A 17091-nucleotide genomic window follows, 5' to 3' on the forward strand; every position below is an offset into this window, starting at 1 on the left:
GGTGGGAATGATTTTTGTCCCTCCACCTGCATTAAATACAATAAGTATCTAATCAAACTTTGAAAAACTTATTTTTACCAAGTTGTGTTATGGGAGATGTTGATTATTGTCTATAAATGAGTAATACTTAACAACCAAAATGCATGTTAAGATTAAATATCTTAAAATGTTCATTAATGTATTCTTTAATTCATTTATTTATTCAATGAATATTAAGTGCCTACTATGTGCCCGACATCATTCTAGGTGTTCTGGGATTACATTTGAGAACAAAATAGGCAGCATATACCTGGGGACTTATATTCTAGTTGGGAAAAACAGAAAACAAAAAAATAAAACCAGTTAGGCTGATGGTGATAAGTGCTATCAAAAAAAAAATGAAAAAAAGATTTGGTATTCTGGGGTGGGGTAGGATTAAAATATGAAATAAGGCAGTCATGGTGTCTCATACTGAAAAGGGACATTTGAGTAAAGACCTGCTAGAGGCAAGGAAATGAGTTATTCTGAATCTGCAGGAAGAGTGTTCCCAGAGAACAGCACGGGCAAACAGTGAGCCTGGAATGCTTGAGGAATAGAAGGTGACTGGTGGCGGGTAGACGGAAGGTGGTCGAGGGGGAAAAGTTAGAGAAGAAGGTGGGGTACATGCCATGCAGAGCCTTGTAGATCTTTGTGAAGATTCTAGTCTTCCTCTTGATGAGGTGGGAAGCCACTGGAGGTCTTGAGTAGAAGAGAAGTTGACACCTCTGGCCTAGGTTGAACAAGACTCGCTATCATGGCTGTGTTGAGAATAAACTATAGGAGCCTGCAGGCCAGTCTTCAGTTGCCCCTCCCAATCCATTTTCTGCCCTTTTCTGCTCTGATCCCTGCCATGGCATCCTTGGGGCTGCCTTGACTTCCACTTCCAAATGGGTGTGCGCAATGGGAGATAGTGGGAGGAGATCCAAGGGAGAGGAGAAAGAGATTTGAGAGTTTATCTCCTCTGCTGCCCTTCTTCCAACTCATGATTCTGCTAGTGTCTCTACTGTTAGCTGAACATCATGTCATTTAAAATCTTAAGCAACTAATACAGGTTTCTAAAGACAATAATGTTTAATATTTACATACATCTAGTTTTTCTTAGTATAATTTAATCAGATGTTTAAATGCACTTTTAAAAAGCTGTCCCTTATCTACGTTTTCTTCCTCAGAGCTGCATGGCAATGGCCATGTGACAGGTCCTCTTCTCGCTGGAGTTTCTTTGGAAAAATATTCTTGTGTTGACCACATCCCTGATGGTGACGGGAAAGCCAGTGCTCTGCCCTTGCCATTTTGGGAGGTCTGCCCAGCAGTGCACCATGGTACCTCGCCCACGTTTTTACCCATAAGAAAAATACACACAAATAATAAGAACCAGCTGCTTATTTTCTGCACTGCCCCAGTGCAGTGTTTAGCCTGTAACTCTGGCTCACGGACTTTATGTTCCACAATAAAAATTGGGAAATGTCTTGGCTGGTGGATCCAATTGAGCATGTTCGTTTGTCTTTTTACTATTTGGGGTGAAACATAGTATTTTCCCTGTTTGGGCAAGTTTCTCTGTGGCTTAAATTTACTGGTGGCCTTTAAATAAGACTAGTTTCACAGTTAACCTTTCTTTTCCCCATCTGGGCTCAGTTATCATTCAGGTTCACTTTTTTTTTTTTTTTTTTTCAAATTCATTTTCTCAGTCTTGGTCTGTGGCTGACTTCCCTCTGGGAGGTTGGCGATACCGCCCAGTAACTGGAATGAGTGCCTGATTAAAGATTGCATCTAATGACATTTGGGATGGACACAATGTTGTTATGCTTTCATGTCTCTTTATTTCTTCTAATAGTTTCTTATTAGTTAAGACCTTAAGTAATGCATGTGAGTTTCTTGGAAACATTAAAACATTTCTTTTTATCTGCTATAATTTAATGCCAGATTGTGTGTAGGCTAGTGACCCAGAAAAGCCATTTACTGATATATGGTGTGTAATTTAGCCAAACTGGTTTGATTACATTACTGGGTATGATTTAGGCCCATGGATGAGTCAATCGGCAATTTGATTGAAGCCATATTCTGCCTTGTCATTCAAAGACCAGAACAGAAGCCTTAATTAGCCTGGTTGATTAAGCAAAAATCCAATTTTAGTCAGTTACCTGGAGAACCATATCACAGGAGTCAAGATGAACTTGAACTTTTTTTTTAAAAAAAGAGAATAACAATCACAGAAGTACCTATGTTGTTTTTCCTATGTTTTCAATTGGGTTGGTAATGTCATGGCATCCGTTTTTGATCAAATGATGGCAACTGCAACTGAATGATTTTAAAGATCATAGTGAATCTAATTTCATTTTACTCATATTCTATTCACTTCTAGCTAGAAGGCACACACTTTGGAAAATAAATTCTATTGTTTATGCTTGGTGTTTGGGACATTGGGCAAATTTTGAAAGGCAGCTTTCAGAGATAAGAAAAGAAGACTAGAATCAACTAGAATTCATTTTAGTGATATCTTTGGGAGAATAATCTTTCTGTTGATATTTATTTGCCAAAGAGTTTAGATGATGATCTAGATTATTAAAATTTCTCATTGAAATAAAATAATTTGAAAAATTGTATTCATTTTACAATTGGAAGATACAAAACAGAAACTTTTTATAGCAATTACTCTCTTTATATTATTTCGTTTTTCTACTCTTCCTATTTAGGAATAACTCCTGCCAGCTGGATACTGGCAATTATGTTTGGATTTACCTATTCAGGTCTTTATTAGAGATATTGCTGAAGAGTGATCTTTTCTCAACCACTTATTTAAGAAAATAACCAGATTATTTTGTGTATAATGTGAAATGGGAGAAATTAGATCAACTGTCACCTTTCAGTAGGTGCTTTACTCTGAAGGCTTACCTCTAAAATCTTTATTTTCGCTAAAAGAGAGATCTTTTCTACTTGCAGGGACATTTTGAGCTATGTTACTCAGGCTTTTTTGTTTGGTTTGGTTTTTGATTGAGAGAGAGAACAGGGAGTGAGAAAACATAATAATCTTTGTACTAATTTTTTTCTGACTATGCCTACATTTTGGTAAGTAAACTCTAGAATAGTCTGAGAAATAAATATTTGATTTTTTTTCTCTTATAGAAAGAAAAAAATGTCAGATTGCTAGAAGGATATAGTCTGCAAACCTTTGTAGAAATATGCACATTACATGTTTATTATCTTTAATTCCATAGTCTTAAATTAATGGGATGTATTGAGATATAGCGTAAATAGCCCTGAGCTTGGAATCAGGAAACCTATATTGTGGCCCCAGTTTTGCTATTTTTAAGTCACTCAATTTAGATTAATCATATCATGTCTTTGCAAATGTTAATAAAATAGCAGCAGAAAAAAATGAGTTATTCTCCCAGAGATCACTAACATCAACTCCAGTTATTCTAGGTTTGAATGTGATTGAATCCAGCACCTTCCATCTTACTTAATCAGGGAACCACACCAAACAAAATCCTATTGAATGAGATCTGCACAAAGATATTTAGGAAATGCTGCAATAGATGGTTATTCAGGCTCTGTTTAGATCTAACATTTACCATTTATGATGTTTTCTTACCATAGCTAAAGTCAGAAAAGATTTCATATTATTTTAGTTTAGGTTCCTTTACTGTTTGCAGAACTTCATTAAGTGGATTTAAGAAAAGGGGTTTCAGGAATGGGCCTTGGCTTGCAAAGATGGGAAGAGTCGGTATCCTTCTGTTTACCTAGTTCTGTTTCCTGAGTATTAAAGATGTTAATCTTATTCCCAATTACAGCTGACTTTCAAATCAGAAAGGAATTAAAGCTTAATGTTACCTAATTTGACCAAGCACTGATCTCTTTATGCAAGATGAGAACAAAAAAGCTTTAACTTATCTGAGAACTTTTCTTGGCTATTGTTCTAGAGGGTTTTGTGTATCTTTCTTCATCACGTTTATCCATTTCTCTATCCTTGCCTGCAACTCTTGACTAAACCCTAAACTACCAACAATTTTTAGGAATTCCAGAGTTTCCACTCTGAACATTTGCATATTCTGGGAATATAGGTAGTATATAGGACGATTTTTTAAAAAATCCATATGAAAGCTACTGTGAGAAGTGGGCCAGCATAAAAACAGTTTTCTAAAAGGAGAAGATGTGACTGGTCTTATGAAGATGAGTGGGTGGAGAAAACAGCTAAGTAATATTGACCATAATTCAGTTAGGTTTGTAATTAAGACTAAATCAGAAAGAAGGAAATAGGAATTTAGTCTTCACACAAAGAAAACTGGAGGAAACTGAACAGGCTACGGAGAAGGGGTAAGGAACTGGTAGGAGTGGAGACAGATGGAAAAGGGAGGAATGCTGAGAAATAAATCTCTGACGGTTATACTTGTTCTCTAGTTTTAAGTGAATCTTTAGAAAAAGTTAGGTATTAATGAGTTCAGTAGTGCTCGAAATTTAGTAAAATATTAAAACAGTTTGAAAAAAAACAAATAGCTGAGTACTTGCAAATGTTACTTTTCTCTTACCTTTTACCTCTTCTTCTATAGCCTCCATCGTCATATATTGAACAAGTCTAAGTTCAACTTGGAATAATTGCACCTTAATTGGACACGTTATTAGTCAATTATTATTTTCCAAATAAAATTTTTAGTACTATTAATTTAATTTCATGGATAAATTGGTTACATAAATATGACAATGCCTTATCTTTATTTTTAAAATTTTTTATACAGACATTTGACTATGTTAAAAATTTCAAACAATTCTTAAGGATGTAGAGTGAAAATGAGTTTACTCCAACACAGTACTTTAGTACCCCATTGTATTTTTCTCCAATAGCAAAATTAAAAGAATTTTACATTGAGCACATATATACTCACTATGTAGAGTCTGCCACTAACATTTTACTATAATTTCTTAATCACATATTTATCCATTTCTCCATCCTTCTCTGCAACTCTTAATCCATTTTGTTTTAGATGCATTTCAAAGCAAATTGCAGATGTCAATATATACCTCCCTCTAAATATTTTAGAGTACTTAGCTAGATTTTGATACTTATTTGTTTTATTCTTTTGATGTGCAATTTATATACAAGATAAACAATCATAAGCATACATTTGCTAGGTTTTCACAAATGCATATATATAGCACCTATGAATCCAAACCTGTTTCTAGACACAAAACATTTGTAGCAGCCAGCAAATTCCTTCATCACTTTCCAGTCAATCTTCACTCCTGCCCTCTGGCACAAACACATTCTTTCTGTCGTTATAGTTTTGCAATTCTAAAATTTCATGTAAATGGAATCATACAGAATATTCGTTTGTATATAGGTTTTCCTTTCCATCAGTATAATATATTTTAATTAATTCACATCTGGTACCTCAGTAATTTGTTTCCTTTGAATGTGTAGTGGTATTTTGATTTTTATTTGCATTTTGCTGATAACCAATGATTTTTTTTCCATAGGTTTTTTGGCCATTCTTTGATCTTATTCAGAGTTGTTTACGTATTATTGAGTTGTAATAGTTATTTATTTATACTGGATAACACTCCTTTGTCAGATATATGTTTTGCAAACATTTTCAATAATATTTGGAAGAGTAGTCATTTTAAAATATGGTAAAATTAAATTTATTGATTTTTTAGTGGTTGTTCCTTTTTGTGACTTGTCTAACAAACTTGTAGATTAATCTCCAAGTTACACAGAGATCCTCCTATGTCTCTTTCTAAATGCATTTTGGTTTTTGATTGTTACAGTTTTAGCTTTTATGCTTGGGTCCAAAATCTGTCTTGAATTACTTCCTGTATGGTGAGACAGAAATCCCATTATATTTAACATATTGATATTTACACAGATTTACAATAGATATATTGTACTATACTGTATGGTAAAAGAGCTCATTATTTATTCCATTCTCAATTATATATTGGGTTTTCTCAACAGTTATTATTTCCTTTCTGTATGTACATTGCAGTCAGTCTCTTATGACCTGTGAGACCAAATGATCATGCTTGGGAAAATTTTTCCACCCCACAAATATTTATTGAGCAGCTACACTGTGAACTGTATTGTGACAAATGCTATAGATAAGAAAAAAATGAGATCCCCTGACTTGCCTCAGCAGGGCAATGTTTACCAAGGGCACAGATAAGTAAATGGATATTTGCAGTAGATATTTTTAAAAGGTGATAAAAACATGCACAGAGCTGTGAGAGCACAAACAAGGACCACCTAACTCAGGATTTTAGAATCAGATAAAAAAAATACAATGAGTGATCACATGAATAGAAGAGGAACTATAATGGCTAGTGTTCAGAAGGAATTGTTGGTCAATAGTCCATGATGTCACCGAGAGGCTGAGAAAGATGGAAATGGAAGCAAAACAACACAGAACAGCATTAGAGTTGGAAGTCTGTCTGTACTTAAAGACCTTTGAAAGGGCAGTTCCAGAAAAGTGATGAAGGCTGAAGTCAGATTTCAAGGAATTAACAATGGTTTAAGAGTGGAAACTAAACATCACAAGTACAGTTTATTTGGATACAATTGAATGGTAAAAATAAAAGTAAAGAGGGAAATATGATAGTTACTTGAAAGGATAGTAGAAATGAGCTTAGGATTTTTGGCATGCCAGTATTTTTAGACTGCGTCAGGGGAGAGAGAGAAATTGTATTGCAAGTAGAGGAAAGATTTTCTAGAAAATCTCTAAAGGAGTACTAAAAAAAGAATAAAGGCGTAAGTATAAGAGTTGCTAATGGAGAGACACTTTGTTCTCTATGACAGAAAGATGGAAACAAATACAAATGAAGAGAAAATAATATTAATAAATGTTCATGGAGAGAAAAGAATTTGAAGAAATTCAAAGAATATACAACTTACCATAAAGTGGGAGGCAAGGCCATCCAGAGGGCAAAATTAGACAGATATAACCCAGAGCTGAAGACATGGGAATGGCTTTGAAATAAATTCTGTGGTAAACGTGTTAGGGAGGTTTATTAGTTTTCTATTGCTGAGTAACAATTACCACAAACTTAGTGGTTTAAAACAACACCGTTTATTGATGTACAGTTAGCATGGATCAGGAGTCCAGACACGGCTTAAGTGGGTCCTCTGCTCAGGGGCTCACGAGGCTGTTATAAAGATGTCACCAGGCTACATTTTCAACTGGAGGCTTCACTAGGGAAGAACCCACTTCCAAGTTCATTCAGGTTGTTGGCAGAATTCCTTTCTTCGTGGTTGTGTGACTGAAGGCCTTGTTGTTTACCAGCTACTTAAAAAAGGTAGCTGGTAGCTTTTAAGGTAGCTTTATCACAGTTTTAAGGTCCTGAGAGCATAGGGGTTCCCTGCAGTTCTGTGGTCATGTGACCTTTTCCACAGACAGTTCACAAGACAGTGTTTCTCAAAGGATCCAGAAGAATCTCTTAAATTCTTGCCTGCTAAGACAGAGTTTTATACAATGCAACATAATTATACAAGTAACATCTGCCGAGTGTAGTGGCTCATGCCTGTAATCCCAACACTTTGGGAGGCTGAGGTGGGTGGATCACCTGAGGTCAGGAGTTCGAGACAAGGCTGGCCAACCTGGGAAGACCCTGTCTCTACTAAAACTACAAAAAATTAGCCGGGCGTGGTGGAGCACACCTGTAATTCCAGCTACTCAGGAGGCTGAGGCAGGAGAATCACTTGAACTTGGGAGGCAGAGGTTGCAGTGAGCCGAGATCATGCCACTGCATTCCAGCCTGGGCAACAGAGTGAAACTCCATCTCAAAAAAAAAAGTGACATCCATCAACTTTGCCATAAATAAAACCTACTCAAGGGAGTGACATCCTTTCAATTTTGCCATATTTCATTAGTTGGAAGCAAGTCACAGGTTGTGTCTACACTGGAGGTGAGTGGATTACACACAGGTGTGGCTCACTGGGCTGTGGAGGTGGGGGTGGCGGTCCCTTTAGTGCCTATCTACTACAGGAGGCACTTTAGAGCAGTTCGGAACACATAATCCTTTAGAGAGGGCTCAGTGTGGCTGGGCCCAGAGAGTTGCTGGTACACACATGTACAACATTCAAAGTTCTAGAATAGAAGCAGAGAAATCAGAAAATATGGTCCTCTCCTCATGGTGGAGTTGGCTATGAAAGTTCAGCAAAAAGACAAGAACTGTGATGAAGAACATCTTTGAATATTTTAGCATGTGACTCAGACTGTTAGGGAGGCAAAAGAGGTCAGAAGGAAATTGGTTGTCTTAGATGATGAAAATTTATTAAAGTACTGAAGGTACCACAAGATTTTATTCACTTACTAAGTAGGAATTTATTCTTGGGCATACAGAAATGTGGCAGAAAGACAAGGTGATGGTAACATCCATCAACTTTGGCACAAGATTGTCTGAGTTTAAATCCTTTTTATCTATTTACTAGCCATGTAGCAATGGGTGATTGTCTGAGTTTAAATCCTTTTTATCTATTTACTAGCCATGTAGCAATGGGTAAGTTATATAAGCTAGGTGACTCAGTTTCCTCTTTATAAAACATTGGAAATAATATCTTACAATTTGGTTAATGTGAGGAATGGGTTCCTGGCACATTGTAAGAAGCATGACAGCACTATGTTTACATGTTAACAGTTACATTGATGAAGTAAACAATATTAACAAGATAACAGTCTGTATATCTAAGTTGCATATTGCCTTCTGGGAAAAAAAGATATAGAAAAAGTAATTATAATACCATGTGGCAAAGAAAGCAAATGCATCAGTGCGGATATGCTATGATTTATTGCTGTCGAAAACAACCCCCAGATCATAGTGGGTTATAATTTATTTCTTATTTAAGTGACAAGTCCACTGAGGATTAGATAGGGGCTCTGTTCATTATAGTCATTCAGAGATTCAGGTTAATTGTCTGCCTCAACAGATGCTTTCTCAAACATTGAGACAGAGGAAGAGAATGTGGCAAATCACATACAAACTCCTAAAATGTCTACTTAGAAATAGCATGCCACTTTTGCTCATTTATTAAGCCACAAGTCATATGGCTGCTCTAACTTTAAGGGGGAAGAGGAAGTGCAAGTTTAGAATATGACCCTCTGAAAGACTAGAAATATTTGTTGGACTGAACTGATGTCTACCACAGTCTTTCCTCTAGCTCTCCATATTGGGAAAAGCCTCCTTCCTACATACACAAAACCCTCCCTTCTCAAAGAAGATAATTTAAAAATTGTATCTAATAACTGTACCTAGCTCAAAGGCCAGGATGTCTGAGTGGTGCCTGACTAGGATGCAGCTCCCATTTCTCCAGATACCTTAACACTAAAATGATCACTTATATGCTTCTTTGAAACTCCCAGTGTGTACAATGGTGTCTAGAGATACCATAACCATAATAAACTCACTCTACTATTCAGAAACAAAAAACAGGAGACATACAGCAGGTGGACATACACAGGTAGCATTTGTGAAGTCCTATTGGATACTTGTTGGGTGGGAACTCCCTACCCTGATGATGGAAAACATTTCATAATTAGGCCCAGATTCTGCCTCTTGAAGGGAGTTTCCTATTACATTATTCTCTGTGGTTTTTAGGTGATCCCTCTGAAAGTTTCTTTATTTTATCCTCTTTCGCCACATCTAAAGTGGGCATTAGAAAATATGCCGTCCTTATGGGCTGAATTGTTTTCTCAGCTTAGTTATTGCCTGTAGACTTCTGGGAGACAATGAGTGCTTTGTTTCTAATAGTTGCATTCTCTCAGGATGATGGTTCTTTTTGGCAGTGCAACTCTCAAAAAAGTTGCCTATTTACTTCTAGTTAGCTCCATGTGTCAATTGCCACACTCAAAATTCTTTTCTAGATAGAATTCTCACATGCTGAATTTCTTCGCTTCATTCACAAGCCTCTTTCTAGATTTCATTGCAAGTACTCTGAGCCTAGCCAGCTTTGGTAGGATAGTCACAAATAAGCTAATTTTTTTTCTTATTAAAAAGACCCTTACTCTCAGACTATTTGGTCCACCCAGAGATCTGAACAGTGGGTAAGATGAATATTTCTTTGAGTTCACCCTTGCAAAATTGGGCTTAAATATTGTCTCAGTTTAGTTTTATATGTTACAGGTTGGAATTGAAAAGCAGTTGTTTCTGAATTTCTGTACTATATCCCTCTTCCATGTTGCTTCCCATTAGGCAGGAGACGGTCACAAGCTGACTTCCTATCATCTAGAACATTCCTCTCCACATTTTCTTTCTTCTTATCTTGGCAGTAATAACTATTCTTTTTCCATGTTTATTGCGGCACTATTCACAATAGCAAAGACTTGGAACCAACCCAAATGTCCAACAACGATAGACTGGATTAAGAAAATGTGGCACATATACACTATGGAATACTATGCAGCCGTAAAAAATGATGAGCTCATGTCCTTTGTAGGGACATGGATGAAACTGGAAACCATCATTCTCAGCAAACTATCACAAGAACAAAAATCCAAACACTGCATGTTCTCACTCATAGGTAGGAATTGAACAATGAGAACACATGGACACAGGAAGCGGAACATCACACATCAGGGACTGTTGTGGGGTGGGGTAGTGGGGAGGGATAGCATTAAGAGATATACCTAATGCTAAATGATGAGTTAATGGGTGCAGCACACCAACATGGCACATGGATACATATGTAACAAACCTGCACATTGTGCACATGTACCCTAAAACTTAAAGTGTAATAATAAAATTTAAAAAAACTATTCTTTTTCCAAATACAGGAGCCAAATGTTTAAAATTTAAAAAAGGAAATAAATTAAGCTGATCTGCCTTTGTAGAAGTAGAGGAGGAAATGTTCAATTCCCAGGTGGAAAGAAGAAGTCTCCAATGGAGAGTTTAAAAACCACCGATCTGGAAGACTTAAGTCCAAGTGCCTAAGAGAGCATATAAAGCCCTCAAGAATATGTCACCTACCTTATCCTTTATGGACTTGTATATGACTATTTTGTGCCCCTAAATTTATAAGCTGACAACTGGAAGCTGTTTTTAGAGGTTCACATTATGATTTCTCTCATATTGCTTGTTCAGTGTAGCTGTCTGGAAATCTTTTCACAGTTGCCCTTTAACTCCAACTCAGTCTAAGGACCTCATATAAAGCTTCCTTGTCTCCTGAAGGTTGGGTAAAGGTCCATTTTTCTGTATTTCTATAGTCTGCTGTGCATATCAGTATCACACTTTCTCTCAAAGGTTGTCAGTAAGGTGATTGTGTATTATTTTGGTATAATACACACTAACTTTGTATTATTTTGATAGTATTTTGCATTTTTTGTATTGTTTTGATATTTTGTAATTTTTCGTATTATTTTGATAACAAATAATTTTGTATCATTTTGATACAATACACAATCGTATAATTTTATTATATTTGATTTAAGTATGATAAAATAAGTATGTTTAAAACATTAAACATATAAAAGAGTTAACTAAAACTATAAGCAAAGAACAAGACACTATAAAAATGAAATCACCATAGTTGAAAAAACTAGACACAGTTAAAAAAAAGAATTAGTAAGTTGACAAAATTCCAAAAGATGCAGCACAATGAAATAAAAAGTTCAAAAATATGGTTAAAACATATTAAGAATAGAACTAAAAGATCCAACATTCAACTAATAAAAGTGCCTGAAGAAAAGAAAAGAGGATTTGGTGAGAAGCAGTGTGTGAAAATACAATGACTATAATCAGATATAATTTCTCAGATTAAGGAAATACAAGTCCAAACCAGAATGAATATAAATAAATCCCTAATAGCAATTCTAAACTCGCTATGAAACTATGTAACATCCAAGAAACTGGTAAAGAGTCAAGTAAATCTCAACACACATTAATTAAACAAAACAATGAATAATAATAAAAATGGCCAATTTGATGGTGTAAAAAGAAAGTTCGTAAAATTGTGGATAGCAGTAATGTGTCACATGGGAAGAAGTGAATGAAGGCAGATCTCTGAATCTTTATTAAAAGAATAGCAATGTTGACTGATTTTGACCATTATAAGTCAGTATATGTAATATGATTGTAAGAGAAACTATTTAAAAATTGATCATTGTAATTTCCAAATTAGTAGAGGATATAAAAATGAAAAAGGGAAATTCAATTCAACAGAAGGAAGAAAAGAAATGAAAAACAAGCAAAAAAAAAAAAACATGATAAGAGAGCAAAACAAAATAGTGTCAGAAAGTTCAGGTTATAAATCATTTCAATAAACATAAAAGTACTGAATTTCATCAGTTAAAAGTGTTTAGATTGGATTTTTTTAAAAAAGCCTTTCCTTCTTTCTTAATAATTAAATCCTAAAGCCACCAGATTGTCAATTAATACTGGTGTCTAAAAAAAAAAAAAAACCCACTAGCTAAGTTCAAAAAAGAGACGCATGTGCACTGTGTATGTATGTGTATGTGTGTGTGTTTATGGGGGGAAATGGTTAGTATTAGACACCAAACAGAATAAGTAGGACATCTGCAAAGAGGGGCAGGGCAGGTGGCCTGGTGTGGGGCCTCGGAGCTTGAGGAGGGGAAAGACTACCTGCATCAGGTGGCAGAGATGATGGCAACAGTAGCAGCCTGGCGTGGAGTGGTGAAACCTGCTGGGTCATGTAGGTGACCGCATAGTGGAAGCAGTGGTGGTAGTTTGACATGGTCAGCAGGGACTGAGCAAGTTAAAAAGAGTGTTGAGTGTCTACGTAGGGGGAGGTGTGTTTGCAGCACTAACCTCCAAGGCAATGGTATTTGGAGACAGGGACTTTGGGAGGAAACTAGGATTAGATGGGGTATTGAGATCAAGGCCCTCATGATGGGATTATTGTAGTTATGAGAAGAGACACTAGAGCATTCTCTCTCTCTCTCTGCAAGCCAGGAAGAAAGATCTCATCAGGAATCAAATAGGCTGGCAGCTTGATCTTAGATTTTCCAGCATCTAGAATTGTGAGAAAATAAGTTTATGTTGTTTATGCAACCCAGGATATGGTATTTTGTTATGGCAGCCCAAGCAGACAAACACAATGGGAGTCACATTTCTCACTGTAGTAAAAGGGGGTTAGAAATATGGAAAGAAATAAAACTGAAATTAATCCTATGGTATTGCACTGAAATCAGAGACATTGGTATTAACTCATTTTTAAAAATATATACACATAGATAGTTGAGTAAAACATACACATAGATGTAAATGTATATTTACATATATGCCCTGGTTATGTCCACTGAGAGGCCTGAGTAATCATAATACCAATGTGCACACTGATCTTCATTTCTAAATATAATTCTCAGCCATAAGGAACTAGGGCTTCTTGGAGAAATGGCTGGTTCCAATGCTTGGGCAGGCAAAGTACAAGATGAGCAAGGAAAATGTTATTGTACTAGAAAGTGAGGAAGCGTTCAGAAAATGATATACAAAATTGGCTTGAAGAGGCCCACATTAGATAAACATTGGAATCATTTGCACATCAAAATAATGACAGTAATAGATTATAACCTGGTGATTAAATAGTTATTTCTTCATACAGATACAAAGAAACAAATGCATAAATAAATGGAGACAAAAAAGCTTTTTGTTACAACAGAAAGCCAATTAATAAATGTAGATGGAATGATGGAATGAAAAATTATTATTTGGCAACCATCTTACTAATAGTTCAGTCATAAAGACATCAATGGATGGGAAAACTAGTGACAGAAAATTTGACAAAGGAATGGAGTGTTTACTTAGTCTCAAAGATTTGTTAATTGCAAAGGGAAAAATAACTTTATAGTAAAGAAACTTAGAAGACATCACCTTGCCGGGCACGGTGGCTCACGCCTGTAATCCTAGCACTTTGGGAGGCCGAGGCAGGCAGATCATGAGGTCAGGAGATCAAGACCACGGTGAAACCCCATCTCTACTAAAAATACAAAAAATTAGCCGGGCATGGTGGCAGGCGCCTGTAGTCCCAGCTACTCGGAGAGACTGAGGCAGGAGAATGGCGTGAACCCGAGAGGCGGAGCTTGCAGTGAGCCGAGATTGCGCCACTGCACTCCAGCCTGGGCGACAGAGAGAGACTCCATCTCAAAAAAAAAAAGACATCACCTTTATCAAGTGATAAAAGTTAACACAACTAGTAGTAGGCCAAATTGAAATTGCTTACCATCTGGTAAAACAATGAGAACAAAGCATCACTTTTGTGATATTCCTCCAATAAATATACATAACCCAAATTTAATAATGAAGGAATATCAGACAAATAAAAGCTTGATAACATTCTACAAAATAGTGTTATTTTGGAAAGTGTCAAGGTCATGAATGTCAAGGAGAGTAGGAGGAACTATTTCAGATTGAAGGAGAAAAGCAGAGGTTAATATAAAATATAGCTGAGGACAGGATAATTTTGCTATAGAAAACATTATTGAAAAAACTGAAATTTTAATGGTGTCTGTGGTTTATATCATAGCCATCTGCCTATGCTAATTTCCTGATTTTAATGGCAGTATTATGTTTATGTAGGTAAATATTCTAGGAATTACACATAAATATTCTGGGGTGATGGGGCATAATCTCTCCAATTTACTCTCTAATCATTCAGAAAAAAAATTCTGTAATATGTTTCTAAATTTTCAATATTAAAATATTTCAAGATAAAGATTTTAAAAATCCAGCTATATGATGATTACAGGAGACATACTTAAAACATAATAAAAGACTGTGTGGAGTAGGGGTAGAGAAAGATATAGATGGAAGATGCTAATCAAAAGAAATCTGATGTAGCAACGTAGCATAAAACACAATTGTAAACAGTTCATTCTTCAACAGTGAATCAAAATGGATATTTACAAGGGAACAATAATATCAAAACTTATAGGATGCAAATAAAAGAGTGCTTACAAATTATCTGTAGTCTGCAAAACCATATGTTAAGAAAAAAAATTTTGGGGGTGGAGCCAAGATGGCCAAATAGGAACAGCTCCGGTCTAGAGCTCCCAGTGTGAGCGACGCAGAAGACAGGTGATTTCTGCATTTCCATCTGAGGTACCAGGTTCATCTCACCAGGGAGTGAGAGACAGTGGGTGCAGGACAGTGGGTGCAGCGCACCATGTGTGAGCCGAAGCAGGGCGAGGCATTGCCTCACTCTGGAAGTGCAAGGGATCAGGGAGTTCCCTTTCCTGGTCAAAGAAAGGGGTGACAGATGGCACCTGGAAAATCGGGTCACTCTCACCCTAATACTGCGCTTTTCCGAATGGTTTAAAAAACGGCACACCAGGAGATTATATCCCGCACCTGGCTCGGAGGGTCCTATGCCCAGGGAGTCTCGCTGATTGCTAGCACAGCAGTCTGAGATCAAACTGCAAGGCGGCAGCGAGGCAGGGGAGGGGTGCCTACCATTGCCCAGGCTTGATTAGGTAAACAAAGCAGCCCAGAAGCTCCAACTGGGTGGAGCCCACCACAGCTCAAGGAGGCCTGCCTGCCTCTGTAGGCTCCACCTCTGGGGGCAGGGCACAGACAAACAAAAAGACAGCAGTAACCTCTGCAGACTTAAATGTCCCTGTCTGACAGCTTTGAAGAGAGTAGTGGGTCTCCCAGCATGCAGCTGGATATCTGAGAAGGGACAGACTGCCTCCTCAAGTGGGTCCCTGACCCCCGAGCAGCCTAACTGGGAGGCACCCCCCAGTAGGGGCAGACTGACACCTCACACGGCTGGGTACTCCTCTGAGACAAAACTTCCAGAGGAAAGATCAGGCAGCAGCATTTGCGGTTCACCAATATCCGCTGTTCTTCAGCCACCGCTGCTGATACCCAGGCAAACAGGGTCTGACGTGGACCTCTAGCAAACTCCAACAGACCTTCAGCTGAGGGTCCTCTCTGTTGGAAGGAAAACTAACAAACAGAAAGGATATCCACACCAAAAACCTATCTGTACGTCACCATCATCAAAGACCAAAAGTAGATAAAACCACAAAGATGGGGAAAAACAGAGCAGAAGAACTGGAAAATCTAAAAAGCAGACCACCTCCCCTTCTCCAAAGGAACGCAGCTCCTCATCAGCAATGGAACAAAGCTGGATGGAGAATGACTTTGACGAGTTGAGAGAAGAAGGCTTCAGATGATCAAACAATACCAGGCTACATGAGGAAATTCCAACCAATGGCAAAGAAGTTAAAAACTTTGAAAAAAAAATTAGATGAATGGATAACCAATGCACAGAAGTCCTTAAAGGAGCTGATGGAGCTGAAAGCCAAGGCTCGAGAACTACATGAAGAATGCAGAAGCCTCAGGAGCCAATGCGATCAAATGGAAGAAAGGGTATCAGTGATGGAAGATGAAATGAATGAAATGAAGCGAGAAGGAAAATTTAGAGAAAAAAGAATAAAAAGAAAGGAACAAAGCCTCCAACAAATATGGGACTATGTGAAAAGACCAAATCTACGTCTGATTGGTGTACATGAAAGTGACGGGGAGAATGGAAGCAAGTTGGAAAACACTCTGCAGGATATTATCCAGGAAAACTTCCCCAATCTAGCAAGGCAGGCCAACATTCAGATTCAGGAAATACAGAGAACGCCACAAAGGTACTCCTTGAGAAGAGTAACTCCAAGACACATAATTGTCAGATTCACCAAAGTTGAAATGAAGGAAAAAATGTTCAGGGCAGCCAGAGAGAAAGGTCGGGTTACCCACAAAGGGAAGCCCATCAGACTAACAGTGGATCTCTCCACAGAAACTCTACAAGCCAGAAGAGAGTGGGGGCCAATATTCAACATTCCTAAAGAAAAGAATTTTCAACCCAGAATTTCATATCCAGCCAAACTAAGCTTCATAAGTGAAGGAGAAATAAAATCCTTTACAGAGAAGCAAATGCTGAGAGATTTTGTCACCTCCAGTCCTGCCCTAAAAGAGCTCCTGAAGGAAGCACTAAACATGGAAAGGAACAACTTGTACCATCCACTACAAAAACATGCCAAAATGTAAAGACCATCAAGGCTAGGAAGAAACTGCATCAACTAATGAGAAAAATAATCAGCTAACATCATAATGACAGGACCAAAGTCACACATAACAATATTAACTTTA

The sequence above is a fragment of the Nomascus leucogenys genome, chromosome 6, assembly GCF_006542625.1.
Source record: "Nomascus leucogenys isolate Asia chromosome 6, Asia_NLE_v1, whole genome shotgun sequence".
In the NCBI taxonomy this organism is placed as follows: Eukaryota; Metazoa; Chordata; class Mammalia; order Primates; family Hylobatidae; genus Nomascus; species Nomascus leucogenys.